This window comes from Meles meles, chromosome 15 (genome assembly GCF_922984935.1).
Source record: "Meles meles chromosome 15, mMelMel3.1 paternal haplotype, whole genome shotgun sequence".
Classification (NCBI taxonomy): Eukaryota; Metazoa; Chordata; class Mammalia; order Carnivora; family Mustelidae; genus Meles; species Meles meles.
This window is the reverse complement of record NC_060080.1, coordinates 75,838,160-75,863,627: the sequence shown is the minus strand read 5'-3', so window position 1 is coordinate 75,863,627 and position 25,468 is coordinate 75,838,160.

Below are 25,468 nucleotides of genomic sequence, written 5' to 3'. Positions count from 1 at the left end.
GCAGGTTGAAATAACCAGTGAAGCATAAGCCTTGATTTAGACTTTATGCATGTTTTGAAAGGTATAAATTCCAAATAATGGGGGAGCCAAGATTCAAGTGCTGCTGATTTCCCGGAACTAGGGAATGATCAGAATCCAGAGACCTATTCAAATATTGTTAATATTTGTTTATTATTCATTTCTATCCTTTATTTAGGAGCCCAACTCCAGAACACCTAAGCAGTGAAAATCGTTCTTAAAGAATTGTATGAATGATTACCAACAATACTGCTTTTAAACATGAGTTGCTATATAGTTCGTGGTGTGGTAATCTGAACTATATGCACCTTTTGAGAATATTGCAGGAAGCCAATCCCAAGGCTGCAGACAGGTTTCTGAGGATCAAAAATTATGACCACAAAGCTGTTAAGCTTTCATACAATTTGAGGAGTAGCAACTGCTTTAAAATGTTGAATATTGGAAAAACTGTTAATCCACATAATGAGAAGAAATGCACTGACACAGTGCACCCACAAGATGCGAGGACTATTATGAGTCTGTTTTAATCAGAAGCTGGATGAAGTCAGGTCCTAGATATGCTCAACAAAAGTTCTTTCTTCTTAATTGGTAACCAGCTTCAGTAGCTATTTTTATCAAAATTTTCAAAGGTATGTTGAGTTTGAGGAGTTCTTTATAGATCCTGGATGTCAGCGCTTCGTCTGTAGTGCCATCTGGGAATATCTTCTCCCATTCTATGGGCAGCCTCTTTGTTTTGTTGACTGTTTCCTTTTCTGTGCAAAAAGAAGACTTTGATCTTGACAAAGTCCCAAAAGTTCATTTTCACTTTTGTTTCCTTTGCCTTTGGAGACATATCTTGAAAGAAGTTGCTGTGGCTGATGTCAAAGAGGTTACTGCCTATGTTCTCCTCTAGGATTTTGATAGATTCCTCCTTCACCTTGAGGTCTTTTATCCATTTCGAGTTTATCTTTGTGTATGGTGTAAGAAAATGGTCGAGTTTCCTTCTTTGACACATAGCTGTCCAATTTCCCCAGCACAATATATTGAAGAGACTGTCATTTTTCCACTGTATATTCTTTCCTGCTTTGTTAAAGATCATTTGACCATAGAGTTCAGGGTCCATATCTGGGATTTCTACTCTGTTCCACTGGCCTATGTGTCTGTTTTTATGCCAGTACCATGCTGTCTTGGTGATCACAGCTTTGTTGTAAAGCTTGAAATCAGGCAACGTGATGCCCCCAGTTTTGATTTCCTTTTTCAACATTTCCTTAGCAACTTGGAGTCTCTTCTGGTTCCATAAAATTTTAGGATTGTTTGTTCCAGCTCTTTGAAAAATGCACGTGGAATTTTGATTGGAATGGCACTGAAAGTGTAGATTGTTCTAGGCAGTATAGACATTTCAGCAATGTTTATTCTTCTGATCCATGAGCATGGCATGGTCTTCCATCTTTTTGTGTCTTCTTCGATTTTTTTCTTTTTGTTTTTTATATTTATTTATTTTATTTTTTATAAACATATAATATATTTTTATCCCCAGGGGTACAGGTCTGTGAATCACCAGGTTTACACACTTCACAGCACTCACCATAGCACATACCCTCCCCAGTGTCCATAAACCCACCATCCTCTCCCAACACCCCTCCCCCCAGCAAACCTTAGTTTGTTTTGTGAGATTAAGAGTCACTTATGGTTTGTCCCCCTCCCGATTCCATCTTGTTTAATTTATTCTTCTCCTACCACCCTAACCCCCCATGTTGCATCTCTACTTCCTCATATCAGGGAGATCATATGATAGTTGTCTTTCTCTGACTGACTTTCACTAAGCACGACACCCTCTAGTTCCAACCGCGTCGTCACAAATGGCAAGACTTCATTCCTTTTGATGGCTGTATAGTATTCCATTGTGTATATATATACCACATCTTCCTTATGCATTCATCTGTTGATGGACATCTAGGTTCTTTCCATAGTTTGGCTATTGTAGACATTACTGGTATAAACATTCGGGTGCACGTTCCCCTTTGGATCACTACGTTTGTATCTTTAGGGTAAATACCCAGTAGTGCAATTGCTGAGTCATACGGCAGTTCTATTTTCAACTTTTTGAGGAATCTCCACGCTGTTTTCCAGAGTGGTGCCACCAGCTTGCATTCCCACCAACAGTGCAGGAGGTTTCCCCTTTCTCCACATCCTCGCCAGCATCTGTCATTTCGGGACTTGTTAATTTTAGCCATTCTGACTGGTGTGAGGTGGTATCTCATTGTGGTTTTGATTTGTACTTCCCTGATGTCAAGTGATGTGGAGCACTTTCCCATGTGTCTGTTGGCCATCTGGATGTCTTCTTTGCAGAAATGTCTGTTCATGTCTTCCACCCATTTCTTGGCTGGATTATCTGTTCTTTGGGTATTGAGTTTGCTAAGGTCTTTATAGATTTTGGACACTAGCCCTTTATCTGATATGTCCTTTGCAAATATGTTCTCCCATTCTGTCAGTTGTCTTTTTGGTTTTGTTAATTGTTTCCTTTGCTGTGCAAAAGATTTTGATCTTGATGAAATCCCAATAGTTCATTTTTGCCCTTGCTTCCCTTGCCTCTGGTGATGTTCCTAGGAAGATGTTGCTGCAGCTGAGGTCGAAGAGGTTACTGCCTGTGTTCTCTTCAAGGATTTTGATGGATTCCTATCTCACATTGAGGTCCTTCATCCATTTTGAGTCTGTTTTCATGTGTGATGTAAGGAAATGGTCCAGTTTCATTTTTCTGCATGTGGCTGTCCAATTTTCCCAACACCATTTATTGAAGAACTGTCTTTTTTCCATTGGACATTCTTTCCTTCTTTGTCAAAGAGTAGTTGACCATAGAGTTGAGGGTCTATTTCTGGGATCTCTATTCTGTTCCATTGATCTATGTGTCTGTTTTTGTGCCAGTACCATGCTGTCTTGCTGATGACAGCTTTGTAATAGAGCTTGAAGTCCGGAATTGTGATGCCACCAACTTTGGCTTTGTTCTTCAATATTCCTTTGGCTATTCGAGGTCTTTTCTGGTTCCATATAAATTTGAGGATTATTTGTTCCATTTCTTTAGAAAAAAAATGGGTGGGATTTTGATAGGGATTGCATTAAATGTGTAGATTGCTTTAGGTAGCATAGATATTTTCACAATATTCGTTCTTCCAATCCATGAGCATGGAACATTTTTCCATTTCTTTGTGTCTTCCTCAATTTCTTTCATGAGTACTTTATAGTTTTCTGAGTATAGATTCTTAGCCCCTTTGGTTAGGTTTATTCCTGGGTATCTTATAGTTTTGGGTGCAATTGTAATTGGGATTGCCTCCTTAATTTCTCTTTCTTCTGTCTTGTTGTTGGTGTAGAGAAATGAAACTGATGTCTGTGCATTAATTTTCTATCCTGACACTTTACAGAATTCCTATACAAGTTCTAGCAGATTTGGAGTGGAGTTTTGGGTTTTCCACATATAGTATCATATCATCTGCGAAGAGTGATATTTTGACTTCTTCTTTGCCGATTTGGATGCCTTTATATCCTTTTGTTTTCTGATTGCTGAGGCTAGGACTTCTGGTACTATGTTGAATAGCAGTGGTGATAATGGACATCCCTGCAGTGTTCCTGACCTTAATGGAAAAGCTTTCAGTTTTTCTCCATGGAGAATGATATTTGGGTGGGTTTTTCATGGATGGTTTTGATAATATTGAGGTATGTGCCCTCTATTCCTACACTTTGAATAGTTTTGATCAGAAAAGGATGCTGTACTTTGTCAAATGCTTTTTCAGCATCTATGGAGAGTACCATATGGTTCTTGTTATTTCTTTTATTAATGTGTTGTATCACATTGATTGATTTGCGGATGTTGAACCAACCTTGCAGCCCTGGAATAAATCCCACTTGGTCGTGGTGAATAATCCTTTTAATGTACTGTTGAATCCTATTGGCTAGTTTTTGGTGAGAATTTTCACATCTGTGTTCATCAAGGATATTGGTCTGTAGTTCTCTTTTTTGATGGGATCCTTGTCTGGTTTTGGGATCAAGGTGATGCTGGCCTCATAAAATGAGTTTGGAAGTTTTCCTTCCATTTCTATTTTTTGGAACAATTTCAGGAGAATAGGAATTAGCTCTTCTTTAAATGTTTGGTAGAATTCCCCTGGGAAGCCGTCTGGCCCTGGGCTTTTGTTTGTTTGGAGATTTTTTTTCCCACTTTTTAAAAATTTCTTTTCAGCGTAACAGTATTCATTGTTTTTGCACCACGCCCAGTGCTCCATGCAATACATGCCCTCCCGATTACCCACCACCTGGATTCAGAACCTCCCACCCCCTGCCCCTTCAAAACCCTCAGGTTGATTTTCAGAGTCCATAGTCTCTCATGGTTCATCTCCCCTTCCAATTTCCCTCATCTCCCTTCTCCTCTCCATCTCCCCAGGTCCTCCATGTCATTTGTTATGCTCCACAAAAGTGTGAAACCATATGATACTTGACTCTCTTCTTGACTTATTTCACTCAGCACAATCTCTTCCAGTCCTGTCCATGTTGCTGCAAAAGTTGGGTATTCATCCTTTCTGATGGAGGCATAATACTCCATCGTGTATATGGACCACATCTTCCTTATCCATTCATCCATTGAAGGGCATCATGGTTCTTTCCACAGTTTGGTGACTGTGGCCATTACTGCTATTGTTTGGAGATTTTTGATGACTGTTTCAATCTCCTTACTGGTTATGGGTCTGTTCAGGTTTTCTATTTCTTCCGGGTTCAGCTGTGGTAGTTTATATGTCTCTAGGAATGCATCCATTTCTTCCAGATTGTCAAATTTGTTGGCATAGAGTTGCTCATACTATGTTCTTATAATTGTCTGTATTTCTTTGGTGTTAGTTGTGATCTCTCCTCTTTCATTCATGATTTTATTTATTTGGGTTCTTTCTCTTTTCTTTTTGATAAATCTGGCCAGGGGTTATCAATCTTATTAATTCTTTCAAAGAACCAGCTCCTAGTTTCATTGATTTGTTCTATTGTCTTTTTGATTTCTATTTCATTATTTCTGCTATGATCCTTATTATTTCTCTTTTCCTCCTTGGTTTAGGCTTTCTTTTTTTTTCTTTCTTTCTTTCCTTTTTTTTAAATTTATTTTCAGCGTAACAGTATTCATTGTTTTTGCACCACACCCAGTGCTCCATGCAGTATGTGCCCTACCTATTACCCGCCACCTGGTTCCTCAACCTCCCACCCCCCCTGCCCCTTCAAAACCCTCTGGTTGTTTTTCAGAGTCCATAGTCTCTCATGGTTCATCTCCCCTTCCAGTTTCCCTCAACTCCCTTCTCCTCTCCATCTCCCCGTGTCCTCCATGTTCTTTGTTATGCTCCACAAATAAGTGAGATCATATGATACTTGACTCTGCTTGACTTATTTCGCTCAGCATAATCTCTTCCAGTCCCGTCCATAGTGCTACGAAAGTTGGGTTTTCATCCTTTCTGATGGAGGCATAATACTCCATCATGTATATGGACCACATCTTCCTTAACCATTAGTCCGTTGAAGGGCATCTTGGTTCTTTCCACAGTTTGACGACTGTGGCCATTGCTGCTATGAACATTGGGGTACAGATGGCTCTACTTTTCACTACATCTGTATCTTTGGGGTAAATACCCAGCAGTGCAATTGCAGGGTCATAGAGAACCTGTTTTTAACTTCTTGAGGAATCTCCACACAGTTCTCCAGAGTGGCTGCACCAACTTGCATTCCCACCAACAGTGGAAGAGGGTTCCCCTTTCTCCACATCCTCTCCAACACACGTTGTTTCCTGTCTTGCTAATTTTGGCCATTCTAACTGGTGTCAGGTGGTATCTCAATGTGGTTTTAATTTGAATCTCCCTGATGGCTAGTGATGATGAGCATTTTTTCATGTGTCTGATAGCCGTTTGTATGTCTTTGTTGGAGAAGTGTCTGTTCATATCTTCTGCCCATTTTTTGATATGATTCTCTGTTTTGTGTGTGTTGAGTTTGAGAAGTTCTTTATAGATCCTGGATATCTACCTTTTCTCTGTACTGTCATTTGCAAATATCTTCTCCCATTCCGTGGGTTGCCTCTTTGTTTTGTTGACTGTTTCCTTTGCTGTGCAAAAAGAAGCCTTTGATCTTCACAAAGTCCCAAAAAATTCATTTTCACTTTTGTTTCCTTTGCCTTTGGAGACATATCTTGAAAGAAGTTGCTGTGGCTGATATCAAAGAGGTTACTGCCTATGGTCTCCTCTAGGATTCTGATGGATTCCTGTCTCACGCTGAGGTCTTTTATCCATTTTGAGTTTTTCTTTGTGTACGGTATAAGAGAATGGTCGAGTTTCATTCTTCTACATATCACTGTCCAGTTTTCCCAGCACCATTTATTGAAGAGACTGTCTTTTTTCCATTGAATATTTTTTCCTGTTTTGTCGAAGATTATTTGACGATAGAGTTGAGGGTCCATATCTGGGCTCTCCACTCTGTTCCACTGGTCTATGTGTCTGTTTTTATGCCAGTACCACGCTGTCTTGGTGATCACAGCTTTGTAGTAAAGCTTGAAATCGGGTAATGTGATGCCACCAGTTTTGTTTTTGTTTTTCAACATTTCCTTAGCTATTCGGGGTCTCTTCTGATTCCATGCAAATTTTGGGATTATTTGTTCCATCTCTTTGAAAAATACCGGTGGAATTTTGATCAGAATGGCTTTAAAAATATAGATTGCTCTAGGCAGTATAGACATTTTAACAATGTTTATTCTTCCAATCCAAGAGCATGGAATGGTCTTCCATCCTTTTGTGTCTTCTTTTGTATCTTTCAGAGTGTTCTGTCGTTCTTTGAGTACAAGTCCTTTACCTCTTTGGTTAGGTTTCTTCCCAGGTATCTTGTGGTTCTTGGTGCTCTAGTAAATGGAATCGATTCTCTAATTTCCCTTTCTGTGTTTTCATTGTTAGTGTATAAGAAAGTCACTGATTTCTGTACATTGACTTTGTATCCTGCCAAGTTACTGAATTGCTGTATGAGTTCTAGTAGTTTGGGGGTGGAGTCTTTGGGGTTTTCCATATAAAGAATCATGTCATCTGCGAAGAGAGAGAGTTTGAGTTCTTCATTGCCAATTTGGATATTAGGCTTTCTTTCTTGTTCTTTCTCCAGCTCCTTTAGTTGTAGGGTTAGGTTGTGTATTTGAGACATTTCTTTTTTCTTGAGAAAGGCTTGTACCACTATATATTTTCCTCTCAGGACTGCCTTTGCTGTGTCCCATGTATTTTCCACAGTTGTGTTTTCATTATCATTTGTTTCCATGAATTTTTTCAATTCTTCTTTAATTACCCGGTTGACCCATTCATTCTTTAGAAGAATGCTGTTTAGTCTCCATGTATTTGGGTTCTTTCCAAATTTTCTCTTGTGATTAAGTTCTAGCTTCAGAGCATTGTGGTCTGAAAATATCCCAATCCCATCCCATGGAATGATCCCAATCTTTTGATACTGGTTGTGACCTGATTTGTGACCTAGGATGTGATCTATTCTGGAGAATGTTCCATGTGCCCTAGAGAAGAATGTGTTTTCTGTTGCTTTGGGATGAAATGTTCTGAATATATCGGTGATGTCCATCTGTTCCAGTGTGTCATTTAAGGCCTTTATTTCCTTGTTGATCTTTTGCTTTGATGTTCTGTCCATTTGAGTGAAGGGGTTGTTAAAGTCCCCTACTATCATTGTATTATTGTTGATTTGTTTTTTGATTTTGTTATTAATTGGTTTATATAGTTGGCTGCTCCCATGTTAGGGGCATAGATATTTACAATTGTTAAGATCTTCTTGTTGGACAGACCCTTTGAGTATGATATAGTGTCCTTCCTCATCTCTTATTATAGTCTTTGGCTTAAAATCTAATGGATCTGATAGAAGGATTGCCACCCCAGCTATCTTCTGATGTCCATTAGTATGGTAAATTGTTTTCCACCCCCTCACTTTAAATGTGGAGGTGTCTTCGCATCTAAAATGAGTTTCTTGTAGGCAACATACTGATGGGTTTTGGTTTTTTATCCATTCTGATACCCTGTGTGTTTGATTGGGGCATTTAGCCCATTAACATTCAGGGTAACTATTGAGAGATATGAATTTAGTGCCATTGTATTGCCTGTAAGGTGACTGTTACTGTATATTGTCTCTGTTCCTTTCTGGTCTACACTTTTAGGCACTGTCTTTGCTTAGAGCACCCCTTTCAATATTTCCTGTAGAGCTGGTTTGGTGTTTTCAAATTCCCAGTTTTTGTTTGTCCTGGAAGCTTTTTATCTCTCCTTCTATTTTCAATGATAGCCTAGCTGGATAGAGTATTCTTGGCTGCATGTTTTTCTTGTTTAGTGCTCTGAATATATCATGCCAGTTCTTTCTGGCCTGCCAGGTCTCTGTGGATAAGTCTGCTGCCAATCTAATATTTTTACCATTGTATGTTACAGACTTCTTTTCCCAGGCTGTTTTCAGGATTTCTCTTTGTCACTAAGACTTGTAAATTTTACTATTAGGTGATGGGGTGTGGACCTATTCTTATTGATTTTGAGAGGGGTTCTCTGCACCTCCTGGATTTTGATGCTTGTTCCCTTTGCCATATTAGGGAAATTCTCTCCAACAATTCTCTCCACTATACCTTCTGCTCCCCTCTCTCTTTCTTCTTCTTCTGGAATCCCAATTGTTCTAATGTTGTTTCATCTTATGGTATCACTTACCTCTCGAATTCTCCCCTTGTGGTCCAGGAGCTTTTTGTCCCTCTTTTGCTCAGCTTCTTTTATTCTCTGTCATTTGATCTTCTATATCACCAATTCTCTCTTCTGCCTCATTGTTCCTAGCAGTGAGAGCCTCCATTTTTTATTGCACCCCATTAACAGTTTTTTTGATTTCAACTTGGTTGTATTTTAGTTCTTTTATTTCTCCAGAAAGGGCTTTTATCCGCTCGGGTTCGCTTTCGGGAGCTTTTGTTCCCTGAATGGTTTCCATAGAGTTCCATAGGACGGGAATGAAAGTGGCGGCCTCCCAGTCTCCGGCCCAGAGGAGCCGAGAGCTCAGGGCCCCTCTCTTCAGTGCGCCCTCAGAGAAGAGCACCCAATCACTCCAGTGTCCCTGGCTTCTGGCCGCGCTCTGAGCTCATCCAGCCTGCGACTGGTTCAAGGTAAGCCAGAGCTGAGAGCTCACTCCTTGGCTCTGTCTCTGTAGCCAGCTTCCCTGTTCTAATACCTGCAAGCTCTGCGACACTCAGACACCTCTGATCCTTCTGTGAACACGCTGGACCTGGGGCTATGCTGACCCCTTGTGGACTTCACCCTGGTTTAGCCTCTGGAGCGATGTTGTTCAGTAGAACAGACTTTTAAAAGTCCTGATTTTGTGCTCCATTGCTCTGCCCCTCGCCGGGAGCTGGCCCCTCACCCTGCGGTCTATCTTCCCGTCACTTTGGATTCGCTTCTCCACAAGTCTTACCTTTCAGAAAGTGATCAATTTTCTGTTTCTAGAATTGCTGTTCTTCTCTTCGATCTCCCATTGGATTTGTAGGTGTTTGCAATGTTTAGATAAGCTATCTAGCTGATCTCCTGCTACCTGAAGTAGTCTGCCTGCTACTTCTCTGCCATCTTGACTCCTCCTCCCTCTTCTTCGATTTCTTTCATGAGTGTTCTGTAGTTCCTCAAGTATAGATGCTTTACCTCTTTGGTTAGGTTTATTCCCAGGTATCTTGGTGCTCTAGTAAATGGAATCGATTCTCTAATTTCCCTTTCTGTGTTTTCATTGTTAGTGTATAAGAAAGCCACTGATTTCTGTACATTGACTTTGTATCTTGCCACGTTACTGAATTGCTGTATGAGTTCTAGTAGTTTGGGGGTGGAGTCTTTTGGGTTTTCCATATAAAGTACCATGTCATCTGCGAAGAGAGAGAGTCTGACTTATTCTTTGCCAATTTGAATACCTTTTATTTCTCTTTGTTGTCTAATTGCTATTGCTAGGACTTCTAATATTATGTTGAAGAGAGTGACAAGAGTTGACATCCTTGTCGTGTTCCTGATCTCAAAGGGAAGGCTGTCAGCTTTTCCCCATTGAGGATGATATTTGCTGTGGGTTTTTCATAGATAGATTTTGAGAAGTTGAGGAATGTTCCCTCTATCCCTAGACTTTGAAGCATTTTAAACGGGAATGGATGCTGTATCTTATCAAATCCTTTTTCTGCCTCAATTGAGAGAACCATGTCAAAAAATGGGCAGAAGATATGAACAGACACTTCTCCAAAGAAGACATACAAATGGCTAACAGACACATGAAAAAATGTTCATCATCATTAGCCATCAGGGAGATTCAAATCAAAACCACCAGTTAGAATGGCCAAAATTAATAAGACAGTAAAGAACAAGTGTTGGAGAGGATGTGGAGAAAAGGAAACCCTCTTACACTGTTGGTGGGAATCCAAGTTGGTGCAGCCACTTTGGAGAACAGTGTGGAGATTCCTTAAAAAGTAAAAAAAAAAGCTACCCTATGACCTTGCAATTGTACTACTGGGTATTTACGACAAAGATACAGATATAGTGAAAAGAAGGGCCATCTGTACCCCAGTGTTCATAGCAGCAATGGCCACAGTGGCCAAACTATGGAAAGCACCAAGATGTCCTTCAACAGAGGAATAGATAAAGAAAATATGGTCCATATATACCATGGAGTATTATGCCTCTAACAGAAAGGATGAATACCCAGCTTTTGTATCAACATGGAAGGGACTGGAAGAGATTATGCGGAGTGAAATAAGTCAAAAAGAGAGTCAATTATCATGTGGATTCACTTAATTGTGGAGCATAGGGAATAACATGGAGGACACTGGGAGATGGAGAGAAGTGAGTTGGGGGGAAATCAGAGGGGGAGACAAAACACGAGAGACTCTGGACTCTAATAAACAAACTGAAGATTTTGGGGGGTGGTATGGGGTGTCATGAGCCTGGTGAAAGGTATTATGGAGGGCATATATTGCATGGAGCACTGGGTGTTGTGCATAAACAACGAATTTTGGAACACCAAAAAAATTAAATTTAATTATTTTTTTCAAAGGTAAATGCCTTCTGTTGCTCATTTATATAATGAGGTGCCAGGAATGACCACTACTTACCATGTGCCAAATGTGGGAACAAGTAAATTAATTTCTGAAGTGTTGGCTGGAAAATAATTGTCAAATACTTCCCTATATAATTATATTACTATATTTGTCAACAAAGCAGTTGGCATTTGGGCAATATTTGATGAACTTATCAACCTCACCGAGGTTCTAGGATCCTTACTCCAGGACCCTTTCATCCTGAATAGGATCTAGAAGCCTATTTTTACAGACCCTGATAGAATCATCAATAGACACATGAAAAAATACTCTACATCCCTTGTCATCAGGGAACTACAAATCAAAACCACAATGAGATACCACTTTATACCAGTTAGAATGGCTAAAATTAACAAGACAGGAAAAAACAGATGTTGGGAAGGATGTGGGAAAAGGGGAACACTCTTACACCATTGGTGGGAATGCAAGCTGGTACAGCCACTCTGAAAAACAGTATGGATGTTCCTCAATAACTTAAAAATAGGGACACTTGGGTGGTTCATGTGGTTAAGTGTCTGCCTTCAGCATAGATCATGATCCCAGGTTTCTGGGATTCCCACATCAGGCTCCTTGCTCAGCAGGGAGGCTGCTTCTCCCTCTGCCTGCTATGCCTGTTCTGTCTGCAGCTCTCCCTGCTTCTGCTCTCTTTCTAAGAAATAAATAAACTAAATCTTAAAAAAAAAGAAGTTAAAAATAGAGCTACACTATGACCCAACATTTGCACTATTGGGTATTTATCTCAACGACACAGATGTAGTGAAAAAAAAATGACACTTGCGCCCTAGGGTTCATAGCAGCAATGTCCACAATAGCCAAACTGTGGAAGGAGACAAGATACCCTTCAACGGATGAATGGATAATAAGATGTGGTTCATCTATACAATGGATTATTCTCAGCCATCAGAAAGGATGAAGACCTAGCATTTACACTGATGTGGATGGAACTGGAGGGTATTTTGCTAAGTGAAAAAAGTCAGGGAAAGACAATTATCATATGGTTTCATTCATCTGTGGACTATAAAAAATAATGCAGAGGATCATAGGGGAAGGGAGGGAAAAGTGAATGGCAAGAAATCAGAGCAAGAGAAACCAAGAGGGCCTCATGACTCTGGGAAACTACCTGGTGTTTGCTGAGGGGTGGTTGGTGGGGGGATGTGGTAACTTGGTGGTGGGCATTAAGGAGGGCACATGATGTAATGAGCACTGGGGGTTACATGCAAATGCTGAATTATTGAACACTACATCTGAAACTGATGATGGCTACTTGGATTTAAATTAAGAAAAATAGAGATTGAAAAGAAACTCCTCATCAGCAAGAAAGGGAGTTTGAAACATCAGAAGAAACTGTGTTGGGATGTTGGCATTTTAAGTGGGAAATGGGATTAACTTTGATTTTGGAGGACATAAACTTAGTGTACAAATAAGATAGAAACAGGCAGGCAAGGGAGGAGTCAAAATGGTGGAGAAGTAGCAAGCTGAGTTAATATCAGGCAGCAGGAGATCAGCTAGATAGCTGATCAAATGATTCCAAACACCTACAAATCCAACAGGTGATCAAAGAGAAGATGAGCAGCAATTCTAGAAACAGAAAATTGACCACTTTCTGAAAGGTAGGATCAGCAGAGAAGTGAATCCAAAGTGATGGGAGGAGAGCCATGGGGGGAGGGGCCGGCTCCCTGAAAGTGGAAGACCAATGGAGCACAAAATCAGGACTTTTAAGAGTCTGCTCCACTGAGGGACATAGCTCCAGAGGCTAAGCCAGGGTGAAGCCCATACTGGGACAGCGTGGTCTCAGGTCCCGCGGGGTCACAGAAGGATCGGGAGTGTTGGAGTGTCACAGAGCTCACAGGTATTAGAACAGGGAAGCCGGCTACAGAGGTGGAGCTGAGAAGTGAGCTCTCAATTCGGGGTTACCTTAAATTGTGATCCGTGGCACAGGCCACTGCTCGACGAGCATGGACTCCACAAGATCCGGGGAGGCCCCCTGGAAGAGTGTAGGGATCTTTGGGGTTTGGAGACTCCAGGCAGAGCTGTGTGCCAGAGACAGAGATGCTTGGTAATAGGCTGGGTGAGCTTGGAGCACGGCCAGAGGCCAGGGAGATGGGAGTGATTGAGCACTTTTCTCTGAGGGCGCTCTGAGGAGTGGGGCCATGAGCTCTCAGCTCCTCCAGGCCAGAGATTGGGAGGCCACCATTTTCATTCCCATCCTCCGGAGCACTACAGAAGGTGTTCAGGGAACAAAAGTTCCTGAAAGTGAACTGAGCTTATTACTTAGCTCAGACCTTGGTAAGGGTGGTACAATTCTTCCTCAAGCAAAGACACCTGAGAATCACTACAACAGGCCCCTCACCCAGAAGATCAACAAGAAATCCAGCCTAGACCAACTTCAATTACCAAGGAGAACAGCGGAATTCCAGAGGAGAAAGCAAATCATGGAATTCATGGCTTTCTCCCCATGATCCTTTAGTCTTGCAAAGAGAATTTATTTTATTTTATTTTTTCCTTCTGCTATTTTTTTAACTTTTACTCTTTCCTCTTTTAACTTTTTAACGTAGTTTATCTTAACAATACCTTTCATTAAAAAAATCGTTTTTTGGGGGGAGGAGTCAAGATGGCGGAGAAGTAGCAGCCTGAGACTACATCAGGTAGCAGGAGATCAGCTCGATAGCTTATCTAAACATTGCAAACACCTACAAATCCAACGGGAGAGTGAAGAGAAGAAGAACAGCAACTCTAGAAACAGAAAATCAACCACTTTCTGAAAGGTAGGACTGGCGGAGAAGTGAATCTAAAACGACGGGAAGATAGACCGCGGGGGGAGGGGCCGGCTCCCGGCAAGCGGTGGAGGAACGGAGCACAAAATCAGGACTTTTACAAGTCCTTTCCACTGAGGGACATTGCTCCAGGGGCTAAACCGGGGTGAAGCCCACACGGGGCAAGCGTGGCCCCAGGCCCCACAGGGTCATAGAAGGATCGGGGGTGTCGGAGTGTTGGAGAGCTCGCAGGTATTAGAACGGAGAAGCCGGCTGCAGAGACAGAGCCGAGGACTAAACTCTCAGCTCGGGGTTACCTTGAACTGGTCGCGGGCTGGGTGAGCTCGGAGCGCGGCTAGAGGCTGGGGATACGGGAGTGATTGGGTGCTGTCCTCTGGGGGCGCACTGAGGAGTGGGGCCCCAGGCTCTCGGCTCCTCCGGGCTGGAGACTGGGAGGCCGCCATTTTCATTCCCGTCCTCCGGAACTCTACGGAAAGCGTTCAGGGAACAGAAGCTCCCAAAAGTGAACCCGAGCTGATTACTTAGTCCGGCCGCCGGTAAGGGCGGTGCAATCCCGCCTCAGGCAAAGACACTTGAGAGTCACTACAACAGGCCCCTCTCCCAGAAGATCAACAAAATATCCAGCCAGGACGAAGTTCATCTATCAAGGAGAAAGCAGATTCAATTCCTAAGACAGCAGAGCAATTCCAGAGGAGGAGAAAGCAAAGCATGGAACTCATGGCTTTCTCCCCATGATTCTTTAGTCTTGCGGCTACTTCAATTTTTTTTTCTTTTTTCAATTTTTTTTCTTTTTTCTTCTTCTGCTAAATTTTTTTTTAAACTTTTACCCTTTTCTTTTTTAACATTTCTTGACTAGTTCATCTAAATATATATATTTTTTCTTTCTTTTTTATATTTTTTATTTGTTTTATTTTTTAAATTTTTTTCTTTCTTTTTTTTTTTTTCTTTTTTTTTTCAGAAGCTGTTTTTATCCCCTTTCTCCCCCCCACAATTTGGGGTCTCTTCTGATTTGGTTACAGCGCATTTTTCCGGGGTCTTTGCCACCCTTTTAGTAGTTTATTTGCTCCTTCATATTCTCTTATCTGGACAAAATGACAAGGTGGAAAAAATCACCACAAACAAAAGAACAAGAGACAGTACCGAAGGCTAGGGACCTAATCAACACAGACATGGGTAATATGTCAGATCAAGAGTTCAGAATGACGATTCTGAACATTCTAGCCGGGCTCAGAAAAAGGCATGGAAGATATTAGAGAAACCCTCTCTGGAGATATTAAAGCCCTTTCTGGAGAAATTAAAGAACTAAAATCTAACCAAGTTGAAATCAAAAAAGCTATTAATGAGGTGCAATCAAAAATGGAGGCTCTCACGGCTAGGATAAATGAGGCAGAAGAAAGAATTAGTGATATAGAAGACCAAATGACAGAGAATAAGGAAGCCGAGCAAAAGAGGGACAAACAGCTACTGGACCATGAGGGGAGAATTCGAGACATAAGTGACACCATAAGACGAAACAACATTAGAATAATTGGGATTCCAGAAGAAGAAGAAACAGAGAGGGGAGCAGAAGGTCTACTGGAGAGAATCATTGGAGAGAATTTCCCTAATATGGCAAAGGGAACAAGCATCAAAATCCAGGAGATGCAGAGAACCCCCCTCAAAGTCAACAAGAATAGGTCCACACCCCGTCACCTAATAGCAAAATTGACAAGTCTTAGTGACAAAGAGAAAATCCTGAAAGCAGCCCGAGAAAAGAAGTCTGTAACATACAATGGTAAAAATATTAGATTGGCGGCAGACTTATCCACAGAGACCTGGCAGGCCAGAAAGAGCTGGCATGATATATTCAGAGCACTCAACGAGAAAAACATGCAGCCAAGAATACTCTATCCAGCTAGGCTATCATTGAAAATAGAAGGAGAGATAAAAAACTTCCAGGACAAACAAAAACTGAAAGAATTTGCAAACACCAAACCAGCTCTCCAGGAAATCTTGAAAGGGGTCCTCTAAGCAAAGAGAGAGCCTAAAAGTAGTAGATCAGAAAGGTACAGAGACAATATACAGTAACAGTCACCTCACAGGCTAATAATGGCACTAAATTCATATCTCTCAATAGTTACCCTGAATGTTAATGGGCTAAATGCCCCAATCAAAAGACACAGGGTATCAGAATGGATAAAAAAACAAAACCCATCAGTATGTTGCCTACAAGAAACTCATTTTAGACGCGAAGACACCTCCAGATTTAAAGTGAGGGGGTGGAAAACAATTTACCATGCTAATGGGCATCAGAAGAAAGCTGGGGTGACAATCCTTCTATCAGATCAATTAGATTTGAAGCCAAAGACTATAATAAGAGATGAGGAAGGACACTATATCCTACTCAAAGGGTCTGTCCAACAAGAAGATCTAACAATTTTAAATATCTATGCCCCTAACGTGGGAGCAGCCAACTATACCAACCAATTAATAACAAAATCAAAGAAACACATCAATAATAATACAATAATAGTAGGGGACTTTAACACTCCCCTCGCTGAAATGGACAGATCATCCAAGCAAAAGATCAACAAGGAAATAAAGGCCTTAAATGACACACTGGACCAGATGGACATCACAGATCTATTCAGAACATTTCATCCCAAAGCAACAGAATACACATTCTTCTCTAGTGCACATGGAACCTTCTCCAGAATAGATCACATCCTGGGTCAGAAATCAGGTCTCAACCGGTATCAAAAGATTAGGATTATTCCCTGCATATTTTCAGACCACAATGCTCTGAAGCTAGAACTCAATCACAAGAGGAAAGCTGGAAAGAACCCAAATACATGGAGACTAAACAGCATCCTTCTAAAGAATGAATGGGTTAACCAGGAAATTAAAGAAGAATTGAAAAAATTCATGGAAACAAATGATAATGAAAACACAACAGTTCAAAATCTGTGGGACACAGCAAAGGCAGTCCTGAGAGGAAAATATATAGCAGTACAAGCCTTTCTCAAGAAACAAGAAAGGTCTCAAGTACACAACCTAACCCTACACATAAAGGAGCTGGAGAAAGAACAAGAAAGAAACCCTAAACCCAGCAGGAGAAGAGAAATCATAAAGATCAGAGCAGAAATCAATGAAATAGAAACCAGAAAAAACAATAGAAAAAAACAATGAAACTAGGAGCTGGTTCTTTGAAAGAATCAATAAGATTGATAAACCCCTGGCCAGACTCATCAAAAAGAAAAGAGAAAGGACCCAAATCAATAAAATCATGAATGAAAGAGGAGAGATCACAACTAACACCAAAGAAATACAGACAATTATAAGAACATACTATGAGCAACTCTACGCCAACAAATTGGACAATCTGGAAGAAATGGATGCATTCCTAGAGACATATAAACTACCACAACTGAACCAGGAAGAAATAGAAAACCTGAACAGGCCCATAACCAGTAAGGAGATTGAAACAGTCATCAAAAATCTCCAAACAAACAAAAGCCCAGGGCCAGACGGCTTCCCAGGGGAATTCTACCAAACATTTAAAGAAGAACTAATTCCTATTCTCTTGAAACTATTCCAAAAAATAGAAATGGAAGGAAAACTTCCAAACTCATTTTATGAGGCCAGCATCACCTTGATCCCAAAACTAGACAAGGATCCCACCAAAAAAGAGAACTACAGACCAATATCCTTGATGAACACAGACGCAAAAATTCTCTCCAAAATACTAGCCAGTAGGATTCAACAGCACATAAAAAGGATTATTCACCACGATCAAGTGGGATTTATTCCAGGGCTGCAGGGTTGGTTCAACATCCGCAAATCAATCAATGTGATAGAACACATTAATAAAAGAAAGAACAAGAACCATATGATACTCTCAATAGATGCTGAAAAAGCATTTGACAAAGTACAGCATCCCTTCCTGATCAAAACTCTTCAAAGTGTGGGGATAGAGGGCACATACCTCAATATTATCAAAGCCATCTATGAAAAACACACCGCAAATATCATTCTCAATGGAGAAAAACTGAAAGCTTTTCCGTTAAGGTCAGGAACACGGCAGGGATGTCCATTATCACCACTGCTATTCAACATAGTACTAGAAGTCCTAGCCTCAGCAATCAGACAACAAAAAGAAATTAAAGGCATCCAAATTGGTAAAGAAGAAGTCAAACTATCACTCTTCGCAGATGATATGATACTATATGTGGAAAACCCAAAAGACTCCACTCCAAAACTGCTAGAACTTGTACAGGAATTCAGTAAAGTGTCAGGATATAAAATCAATGCACAGAAATCAGTTGCATTTCTGTACACCAACAACAAGACTGAAGAAAGAGAAATTAAGGAGTCAATCCCATTTACAATTGTACCCAAAACTATAAGATACCTAGGAATAAACCTAACCAAAGAGACTAAGAATCTATACACAGAAAATTATAAACTACTCATGAAAGAAATTGAGGAAGACACACAAAAAAATGGAAAAATGTTCCATGCTCCTGGATTGGAAGAATAAATATTGTGAAAATGTCTATGCTACCTAAAGCAATCTACACATTTAATGCAATCCCTATCAAAATACCATCCATTTTTTTCAAAGAAATGGAACAAATAATCCTCAAATTTATATGGAACCAGAAAAGACCTCGAATAGCCAAAGGAATATTGAAGAACAAAGCCAAAGTTGGTGGCATCACAATTCCGGACTTCAAGCTCTATTACAAAGCTGTCATCATCAAGACAGCATGGTACTGGCACAAAAACAGACACATAGATCAGTGGAACAGAATAGAGAGCCCACAAATCGACCCTCAACTCTATGGTCAACTCATCTTCGACAAAGCAGGAAAGAATGTCCAATGGAAAAAAGACAGCCTCTTCAATAAATGGTGCTGGGAAAATTGGACAGCCACATGCAGAAAAATGAAATTGGACCACTTCCTTACACCACACATGAAAATAGACTCCAAATGGATGAAGGACCTCAATGTGAGAAAGGAATCCATCCAAATCCTTGAGGAGAATGCAGGCAGCAACCTCTTCGACCTCAGCCGTAGCAACATCTTCCTAGGAACAACGGCAAAGGCAAGGGAAGCAAGGGCAAAAATGAACTATTGGGATTTCATCAAGATCAAAAGCTTTTGCACAGCAAAGGAAACAGTTAACAAAACCAAAAGACAACTGACAGAATGGGAGAACATATTTGCAAACGACATATCAGATAAAGGGCTAGTATCCAAAATCTATAAGGAACTTAGCAAACTCAACACCCAAAGAACAAACAATCCAATCAAGAAATGGGCAGAGGACATGAACAGACATTTCTGCAAAGAAGACATCCAGATGGCCAACAGACACATGAAAAAGTGCTCCACGTCACTCGGCATCAGGGAAATACAAATCAAAACCACAATGAGATATCACCTCACACCAGTCAGAATGGCTAAAATTAACAAGTCAGGAAATGACAGATGCTGGCGAGGATGTGGAGAAAGGGGAACCCTCCTCCACTGTTGGTGGGAATGCAAGCTGGTGCAACCACGCTGGAAAACAGCATGGAGGTTCCTCAAAATGTTGAAAATAGAACTACCCTATGACCCAGCAATTGCACTACTGGGTATTTACCCTAAAGAAACAAACATAGTGATCCGAAGGGGCACGTGTACCCGAATGATTATAGCAGCAATGTCTACAATAGCCAGACTATGGAAAGAACCTAGATGTCCATCAACAGATGAATGGATCAAGAAGATGTGGTATATATACACAATGGAATACTATGCAGCCATCAAAAGAAATGAAATCATGCCATTTGCGACGACGTGGATGGAACTAGAGCGTATCATGCTTAGTGAAATAAGTCAATCGGAGAAAGACAACTATCATATGATCTCCCTGATATGAGGACATGGAGAAGCAACATGGGGGGATAGGGGGATAGGAGAAGAGTAAATGAAACAAGATGGGATTGGGAGGGAGACAAACCATAAATGACTCTTAATCTCACAAAACAAACTGGGGGTTGCTGGGGGGAGGTGGGGCTGGGAGAGGGGGAGGGGGCTATGGACATTGGGGAGGGGAGGCCAACCATAAGAGACTATGGACTCTGAAAAACAACCTGAGGGTTTTGAAGGGTCAGGGGTGGGAGGTTGGGGGAACAGGTGGTGGGTAATAGGGAGGGCACGTTTTGCATGGAGCACTGGGTGTTGTGCAAAAAGAATGAATACTGTTACACTGAAAAAATAAATAAAATGCGAAAAAAAATAAATAAAATGGGAAAAAAAATCGTTTTTGAACCTTCATTATTATAATCATATTTTATCCTTCATTGTATCTAACTTTATTTTTTGTATACGCATAGGGTTTTTTCTTCCAAAATAATTTGGGATACAACTTCTTCTAATAGATCAAAATATACCCTAAATCTAGCAGAGGGCTTTGTTTTAGTCTGCCCTGAGCTACATCTCCCAACCAACTTATCTTATCAGCTCTTTTTAGAAATTAAAAAAAAAATCATCTTTATACTCCTATTCCATCCCTTCATCATGTGTACCCTTATTTACGTTTTCAATTTTTTTCTTTAAATTTTAGGAAGTAGTTTCTTCAAAGAGACCAAATACTCCCAATTTTAAGTGGGCGACCCTGTTCTATTCACCAGTCTATGTATATATTTTCTTTTTTATATTTTTTCTTTGTTTTTTTTTCTGAATTTCTTCTTACCCATTTTCTTCCCCCCATGATTTGGGGTCTCTTAAAGCATATTTTCCTGGGGTCTTTGCCACTCTCTTAGAATTTTATTTGCTCTTTCATATATTCTTTAAAAAAAAAGGATTTTATTTATTTATTTGACAGACAGAGATTACAAGTAGACAGAGAGGCAGGCAGAGAAAGAGTGGGGGGGGGGTGGCGAAGCAGGCTCCCTGCTGAGCAGAAAGCCTGATGTGGGGCTCAATCCCAAGACCCTGGGATCACGACCTGAGCTGAAGGCAGAGGCTTTAACCCGCCGAGCCACCCAGGCACCCCTCCTTCATATATTCTTACCTGGATCAAATGACAAGGTGGAAAAACTCACCACAGAAAAAGAACAAGATGCAGTACCAAAGGCTAGGGACCTAATCTATACAGACATTCGTAATATGTCAGATCTAGAGTTCATAATGACAATTCTCAAGGTGCTAGTTGGGCTCAAAAAAGGCATGTAAGACATCAGAGAAACCCTCTCTGAAGAAATCAAAGCCCTTTCTGGAGAAATAAAAGAATGAAAATCTAACCAAGTTGAAATTGAAAAAGCTATTAATGAGGTGCAATAAAAAATGGAGGCTCCTACTTCTAGGATCAATGAGGCAGAAGAGAGAATTAGTGATATAGAAGACCAAATGATGGAGAATAAAGAAACTGAGAAAAAGAGGGACAAACAGTTACTGGACCACGAGGGGAGAATTCGAGAGGTAAGTGATACCATAAGACGAAACAACATTAGAATAATTGGGATTCCAGAAGAAGAAGAAAGAAAGAGGGGAGCAGAAGGTATAGTGGAGAGAATTATTGTAGAGAATTTCCCTAATATGGCAAAGGGAACAAGCATCAAAATCCAGGAGGTGCAGAGAACCCCCCCTCAAAATCAATAAGAATAGGTCCACACCCCGTCATCCAATAGTAAATTTACAAGTCTTAGCAACAGAGAGAAAATCCTGAAAGCACTTTGGGACAAGAAGTCTTTAACATACAATGGTAAAAATATTAGATTGGCAGCTGACTTATCCACAGAGACCTGGCAGGCCAGAAAGAACTGGCATGATATTTTCAGAGCACTAAACAAGAAAAACATGCAGCCAAGAATACTATATCCAACTAGGCTGTCATTGAAAATAGGAGGAGAGATAAAAAAGCTCTCAGGACAAACTAAAACTTAAAGAATTTGTAAACACTAAACCAGCTCTACAGGAAAAGTTGAAAGAGGTCCTCTAAGCAAAGAGAGAGCCTAAAAGTGTAGACCAGAAAGGAACAGAGACAATATACACTAATAGTCACCTTACAGGCAATACAATGGCACTAAATTCATATCTCTCAATAGTCACCCTGAATGTAAATGGGCTAAATGCCCCAATCAAAAGACACAGGGCATCATAATGGATAATAAACAAAACCCATCAATATGCTGTCTACAGGAATCTCATTTTAGACCCAAAGACACCTCCAGATTTAAAGTGAGGGGGTGGAAAACAATTTACCATGCTAATGGACATTTAAAGAAAGCTGGGGTGGCAATCCTTATATCAGATCAATTAGATTTTAAGCCAAAGACAATAATAAGAGATGAGTAAGGACACTATATCATACTCGAAGGGTCCGTCCAACAAGGAGATCTAACAATTTTAAGTATCCATGCCCCAACAAGGGAGCAGCCAACTATATAAACCAATTAGTAAACAAAATCAAAGAAACACATCGACAATAATACAATAACAGTAAGGGACTTTAATACTACCTCTACTGAAATGGACAGAGCATCCAAGCAAAAGATCAAGAAGGAAATAAAGGCCTTAAATGACACACTGGACCAGATGGACATCACAGATATATTCAGAACATTCCATCCCAAAGCAACAGGATACACATTCTTCTCTAATGCGCAGGAACATTCTCCAGAATAGATCACATCTTGGGTCATAAACCAGGTCTCAACCAGGATCAAAAGATTGGGATCATTCCTTGCATATTTCAGACCACAATGCTCTGAAGCTAGAACTCAATCACAAGAGGAAATTTGGAAGGAACCCAAATACATAGAGACAAAAGGGCATTCTTCTAAAGAATGAATGGGTCAATCAGGAAATTAAAAAATATTTAAAAAAAAATTCATGGAAACAAATGGTAATGAAAACAAAATGGTTCAAAATCTGTGGGACACAAAAAAGGCAGACCTGAGAGTAAAATACATAGCAACACAAGCCTTTCTCAAGATGCAAGAAAGGTTGAACATTCTCAAATACACAACCTAACCCTACACAAAAAGTAGCTGAGAAAAAACAACAAAGAAAACCTAAACCCAGCAGGAGAAGATAAATAATAAAGATCAGAGCAGAAATCAATGAAATAGAAATAAACACAAACAAACAAAAAGCAATAGAACACATCAAGGAAATTAGGAGCTGGTTCTTAGAAAGAATTAACTAGATTGATAAGCCCCTAGCCAGCCTTATCAAAAAGCAAAGAGAAAGGACCCAAATTAATAAAATCATGAATGAAAGAGGAGAGATTACAACCAACACCAAAGAAATGCAAACAATTATAAGAACATATTATGAACAACTATATGCCAGCAAATTTGACAATCTGGAAGAAATGGATGCATTCCTAGAGACATATAAACCACCACAACTGAACCAGGAAGAAATAGAAAACCTGAATAGACCCATAACAAGTAAGCAAATTGAAGCAGTCATCAAAAATCTCCCAACAAGGGTGCCTGGGTGGCTCAGTGGGTTAAACCTCTGCCTTCAGCTCAGGTCATTATCTCAGAGTCCTGGGATTGAGCCCCTCATCGGGCTCCCTGCTGCTTCTTCCTTTCCTCTCTCTTTCTGCCTGCCTCTCTGCCTACTTGTGATCTCCCTCTCTGTCAAATAAATAAAATTTAAAAAAAATCTCCAAACAAACCAAAGCCCAGGGCCAGATGGCTTCCCAGGGGAATTCTACCAAGCACTTAAAGAAGAATTAATACCTATTCTCCTGAAACTGTTCCAAAAAATAGAAATGGAAGGAAAACTTCCAAACTCATTTTATGAGGCCAGCATCACCTTGATCCCAAAACCAGACAAGGATCCCATCAAAAAAGAGAACTGCAGACCAATATCCTTGATGAACACAGATGCGAAAATTCTCACCAAAAACTAGCCAATAGGATTCAACAGTACATTAAAAGGATTATTCACCACGACCAAGTGGGATTTATTCCAGGGCTGCAAGGTTGGTTCAACATCCACAAATCAATCAATGTGGTACACTACATTAATAAAAGAAAGAACAAGAACCATATGATACTCTCAATAGATGCTGAAAAAGCATTTGACAAAGTACAGCATCCCTTCCTGATCAAAACTCTTCAAAGTGTGGGGATAGAGGATACATACCTCAATATCATAAAAACCATCTATGAAAACCCCACCATGAATATCATTCTTAATGGAGAAAAACTGAGAGGTTTCCGCTAAGGTCAGGAAAAGGACAGAATGTCCATTATCTCCACTGCTTTTCAACATAGTACTAGAAGTCCTAGCCTTAGCAATCAGACAACAAAAAGAAATTAAAGGCATCCAAATTGGCAAAGAAGAAGTCAAACTATCACTCTTTGCAGATGATATGATACTATATGTGGAAAACCCAAAGACTCCACTCCAAATCTGCTAGAACTTGTACAGGAATTCTGTAAAGTGTCAGGATAGAAAATCAATGCACAGAAATCAGTTTCATTTCTCTACACCAACAACAAGACAGAAGAAAGAGAAATTAAGGAGGCAATCCCATTTACAATTGCACCCCACACCATAAGATACTTAGGAATAAACCTAACCAAAGAGGCAGAGAATCTATCCTCAGAAAGCTATAAAGTACTCATGAAAGAAATTGAGGAAGACACGAAGAAATGGAAAATGTTCCATGCTCCTGGATTGGAAGAACAAATATTGTGAAACTGTCTATGCTACCTAAAGCAATCTACACATTCAAGGCAATCCCTATCAAATCCCATCCACTTCTTTCAAAGAAATGGAACAAATAATCCTAAGATTTATACGGAACCAGAAAAGACCTCGAATAACCAGAGGAATGTTGAAAACAAAAACCAAAGTATTGGCATTACCATTATAAACTTTAAGCTCTATTTCAAAGCTGTCATCATTAAGACAGTATGGTACCAGAACAAAAACAGACACATAGATCAATGGAATCGAATGGAGAGCCTAGGAATAGACCCTCAACTCTATGGTCAACTAATCTTCGACAAAGCAGGAAAGAACTTCCAATGGAAAAAAAAGACCGTCTCTTCAACAACTGCTGTTGGGGGAATTGGACAGCCAAATGCAGAAAAATGAAACCGGACCATTTTCTTAAACCACACATGAAAATAGACTTAAAATGGATGTAGGAAAAAGTGTTAGAAAGAAATCCATCAAAATCCTTGAGGAGAATACAGGCAGCAACTTCTTTGACCTCAGCCACAGCAACATCTTCCTAGGAACATCACCAAAGGCAAGGGAAGCAAGGGCAAAAATGAACTATTGGGACTTCATCAAGATCAAACCTTTTGCACAGCAAAGGAAACAGTTAAAAAACCAAAAGACAACTGACAAAATGGGAGAAGATATTTGCAAACGACATATCAGACAATGGGCTAGTATCCAAAATCTATAAAGACCTTAGCAAACTCAACACCCAAAGAACAAATAATCCAATCAAGAAATGGGCAGAAGACATGAACAGTCATTTCTGCAAAGAAGACATCCAGATGGGTAACAGACACATGAAGAAGTGCTACACATCACTCGGCATCAGGGAAATACAAATCAAAACCACAATGAGA